The sequence below is a fragment of the Octopus bimaculoides genome, chromosome 2 (genome assembly GCF_046866305.1).
Source record: "Octopus bimaculoides isolate indiv1 chromosome 2, ASM4686630v1, whole genome shotgun sequence".
In the NCBI taxonomy this organism is placed as follows: Eukaryota; Metazoa; Mollusca; class Cephalopoda; order Octopoda; family Octopodidae; genus Octopus; species Octopus bimaculoides.
This window is the reverse complement of record NC_142929.1, coordinates 77,509,657-77,514,656: the sequence shown is the minus strand read 5'-3', so window position 1 is coordinate 77,514,656 and position 5,000 is coordinate 77,509,657. Positions and strand designations below refer to the sequence as shown.

Here is a 5,000-nt window from a genome sequence, read left to right as displayed (position 1 = left end):
GAGATGAAGTCTTATTTAAGGATTAATCGAGATCCTTGTTCGGGATACGAACTTACTACCCTATGATTATAAATCCAAAGATCTAATCCCAAGTCTACGTGACGTCAGAGGTAAATACATGCAGATAAGGAAACACACACATATACATACATATGTTCTCGTATGCTGATCGCGGTGCGGAGAAGCTTCAGCCTCGAGAGAGAAATTTAGTTTAGATAAAACCATAAAATCATAGTCTTTCGTATACTTCCAGTCATCTGTTCCGCATTCGTTTGATGAAAATCAACATCTGAATACTCTGTCGTTCTCTATATATAAGTCAGTAAATAGTGGGGTTGTGTTAACCGCACGTGGAGAAATAATAGGAAAATGAAAAAAGCCAGAATGCTAAACTGGAAGCATATTTTAATAAAGATTTCTTCTAACCGGTTTTCATTGCGAAAAGCAAATTATCAAGAAGAAGGAGCGCATACATCATCCAACTCACAGAATGAACACACTTTAACTCCAGCACTACACATCAAAAACCAGATCAAATCTACCTGGACCAAGAAACTGCACAACAGAAAACTCCTTTTCTGGAACATGCTTAAAAACCACAACAAAGCTGAAATTTATGACAAATGGTTAAACTCTTCTCCCATCATACTACCCCGTAAATTCCAAATTAAACACATCACAGATGAACCAGAAGAACAACGCTATCTAAGAGAAAAACTGGCATCTGAAAAGATGAAAACTGAAGTGGAACTTTTAAAACTCAGAGCACAAAATCACGAACAAAAATACACAAAAATTGATGAAGAGATGCTCTTTGAACTTAACACACACTCCAACGAGCAATCCCTCGAACATGTTATTAAGCTGTGGAAAGATGAATGCCAAAAGGAAGAACTAACTTCCCTTAAACACTGGGAAAACAACAAAAAATTCCTCCATAACTATGAAACACAATTCATATCAAACCTCAAATCAAAAAACCCCTTCATAAAAGGACCAACAATACATACTACCACTGCTCCCCACAAACACCACCCCAAACCACACTACAAACACACATACCCCCTACCTCCCTCCACACAAAACACATCCTTTCCCAACCCTACAAAAACCCTTTTTCCCCACAAAATAATCCAAACAAGACCCAACTCAACCATTCTCCTTCCCTATGGACTAGAAGCATCATGAACCCCCCTTACACTTGTTATTATCCCCATCTCAATGCCCCTTACTCTCACACCAATAACAAACAAGGAATCCTACCCACACCTATGCATAAATCTCCCACCCAAGGTACCCCATGCCGTCCACCCAACAAACACCCACAATCATACCATTTTTTCTACAGATCTTCATACCCACGCAACTCACACCAACAGAACCACAATAACTACCTACCCAACTCCAACCTTGCATACAATCCACCCTACAAACACCCAAAAACCCACCGCATTTCTCACAAAACCTTAAACCATCACATCCCATACCAACACAATCACTATACCTACCCATCCACTTCCAGCCTATCCACCCAACAATACCCCTACCCCTACCCCTTCTACCAGAACTCTAACAATCACTACACCCCCCCACTTCAACAACCATTTTTTAGACAGAGGGGAGAAAAACAGGCACTACCGCTAATACAGACCCATCAAAAGAAAACTAAAAAGAAAATTAAAATAATAAACCTCTCTAATAAAACCCTTACACAAACCCAAATTAACATCCTAGCCAGAGGCTTAAAATTCACACCCACCCCAAGAACACCCAACCCCCCTGAGATCAAGGATGACATTTCAGAATTTTGCAGAAAGCTTCGTTTAACAGAAGCTTTCATAGACTTCAACAATGAGGATGACTCAATTATTAAAAACAAAAGCAACTTCATACCTTCCAAAGGAAGGAATAAAGCACTAGATGATTTTTGCAACCACATCCAGAGTTTCCCTTTTACCCCACCTAAAACCAAGGTCAAATCAAACTTTAATAGCATAGAATGGAAAAACCTAAGAGACTTACAACAGGACAAAAGCCTTACTATCAAAGAAACTGACAAAGTAGTCCTAATGAACACAGATTTTTACAAACACCTAGCACTCTCCTTACTAAACGACAACTCCTTCTATGAAACTATCACCAACTATAAACAACAAAAAACTCTCAAAAACCTCACCACCCTTATACTCCAGCAAGGCCAAGGACTCACGGAAAAAGAAAAAGATTACATCACTAATTTCAAATGCAAGCCCAGCCTCTTCTATGGCCTCCCTAAAATCCATAAGAACAAATCCATCACCGAAGCTTGCAAACTCTCCTCTGAAATCTACATCAACATCAAGGCACCGGAAGATTTAAAACTAAGACCCATTATAGCAGGCACCTCCTGCGAAAGCAATTTCTTGGACATTCTTTTGAAACCTTTCCTAAGCCACATCAAAAGTTTCATTAGAAATGATCTTGACATGCTCAATCACCTCCCGAAAACAACAAACGAGGAGTCACTCTTGGTTTCTTTTGACGTGGTCAACCTTTATACAAATATCCCTCATGAATATGCTATTGAGGCAATTAAATTCTGGCTGCACAAACACCCAGAAACATTTCCTAATCGCATCAACACAACTTTCATCATAGAATCACTTAAGTTCATTCTGACCAACAATTACTTCCTGTTTGCAGACACATACTTTCGCCAAAAATGTGGTATCGCGATGGGTACTAAAGCTGCACCAGTCCTTGCGAACCTCATAATGGGTCTTTTTGAATTAACACTATATGAAACCTCACGCCAGAAATTTGGACACCTTTTCCACATCTTTTTAATGGATAACTGGAAAAGATATTTGGATGGTTGTTTCATCATATGGAAGGAACCCTATGAAAAACTTCTAGAATTCAAATCCATACTTAATAACATACATCCCAGCATTCAATTCACTATGGAATTCAGCAAACATCATCTCCCTTTTCTTGATCTCTTAATTATAAAAACACCTAATAACCAAATCACAACCGACATCTACCACAAACCTACAGACTCATAACAATACCTCCTTTTTAGCTCATGCCACCCAAAACACACCAAGATAAATATCCCCTTTAATTTAGCTAAAAGAATTTGCACCATTGTCTCTGACCCAACCACTCGAGAAATACGCTTACAAGATCTCAAAAAACACTGTTACAACGCCAATATCCCCCCACACTCATAGATCTTGGAATAAAACGTGCCAAGGAACTTGACAAAAACACACTAAAAACCAATCAACATAATAACACTCCCAACCCCAAAATACTTCCATACATCTCCACCCATAACCCCCAAAACATCGAAGCATACACCACAATCAAACAAAACCTCCCCTTACTCACCACAGACCCGAAAATGAACAATATCATTAATACACACAAAGTCCTTAAATGCAAAAGGCAACACAAATCTTTGAAAACATTATTAACCAATTCCAAACTACATACACCACTTCTACCCCCATCAGTTAAAAAATGTGCACGCCCTAATTGTGGTACCTGCCCCTACCTACTTGAAGGCTCTGAATTTACCTTCAAACGAGGAACAAAGTTTAAAATTAAAACCAATTTCTCTTGTTCCTCTGGTAACCTCATTTATGTCCTCACTTGCGCAGGTTGCCAAAACTTCTATATCGGACAGACGAGCCTCCCATTGCGTAGAAGAGTAGCTGTCCATAAGGAACAAATAAACCTCCCTCAATACCGCCAAATTCCACTCAGTGGCCACATAGACTCTTGCGCCAGAAACAAAAAACCCAAATTCATTATATTCCCTTTATATCAATGTAAAGACAGAATCTCCACACAAGAAAGAATCAACAAGGAGAATCTTTTCATAGAGAAATTCCAACCATTTCTTAACACACACACCCCTCAGTGACCTTATTTCTCTATGAACAGACACAAACTTCCTGTTGAAAAAAAGAGTTCATAACTCCAACTAAAAACACTTGTCTCCCCTTACACACACTTCCTGTTTTGACACCACATTTCCTGCTTAACACAAACTTTTAACCCTTTTTTTTAAACCTAACAAAACTCTCAACTCTCATGCATCCTTATTTTTCCTACCAGTTTATACATGAACTACTATTGAACTACAAAAGCTCAAAGACAATATAATGTATGGGTATATTTATTTTTTTATATATTATTGTTTTATATATTATTTTCTTCATTTTGTACTTCTTTGTAAAAAACATTTTCATTCTCCTTCTTCTTGATAATTTGCTTTTCGCAATGAAAACCGGTTAGAAGAAATCTTTATTAAAATATGCTTCCAGTTTAGCATTCTGGCTTTTTTCATTTTCCTATATATATATATATATATATATATATATATATATATATAAGACTGACGTATGTGCGTCTGTCTGTGTGCTTGCATGTGTGCATCACTAAAACTGGAGAACTACCCAACCGGTTTCATTCGAATTTTACACATGCACTACTTAGGGTCCATGGGGTGTCACAGGTCAAAAGGATTTTCAACTTCTTGCCTAATGCAAGCCCGGAGAAATCTTTTACAGCGTTTCGGTATTACGTGTCAAAAGTGAAACAATAGCATCTCTATTGTAATATGAGATAATAGTTTCACTTTTAATAGTTTCACTATGTATATAATATATACATAGTGAAACTATTAATAGTGAAACTATTAAAAGTGAAACTGTTATCTCACATTACATATATACATGCATATATATGTATATGAATGAATATTAAACTGATTCTATGTAATCTTTAATGTTTATAATTGATATACACACACATTTTATCTATTTTTGCTATGATATCATTTTGAAAATCTTAGATTTTATTTTTATACAATATAACAATATTGTTTATAAACAATCACCCATAATGCCTCAAAATAGAATTTCCTCTGTATTAACATCTTAGGTATCTTAGCGCCATTAACTGATAATTAGCACCATGATTTGAAGTCTTCCCCTACCCAGCCTCTT

The 5,000-nt window shown here is 37.0% G+C and overlaps 2 protein-coding genes across 6 annotated transcripts in view; one reads left to right on the top strand and one right to left on the bottom strand.

The window, feature by feature from the left end:
* LOC106869685 (putative amine oxidase [copper-containing]) overlaps positions 1-5,000 on the bottom strand; it is a 509,414-nt gene that overhangs the window by 161,034 nt on the left and 343,380 nt on the right. The window lies entirely within an intron of this gene.
* The window catches only part of LOC106870602 (putative amine oxidase [copper-containing]), a 148,854-nt gene that overhangs the window by 75,793 nt on the left and 68,061 nt on the right, over positions 1-5,000 (top strand). The window lies entirely within an intron of this gene.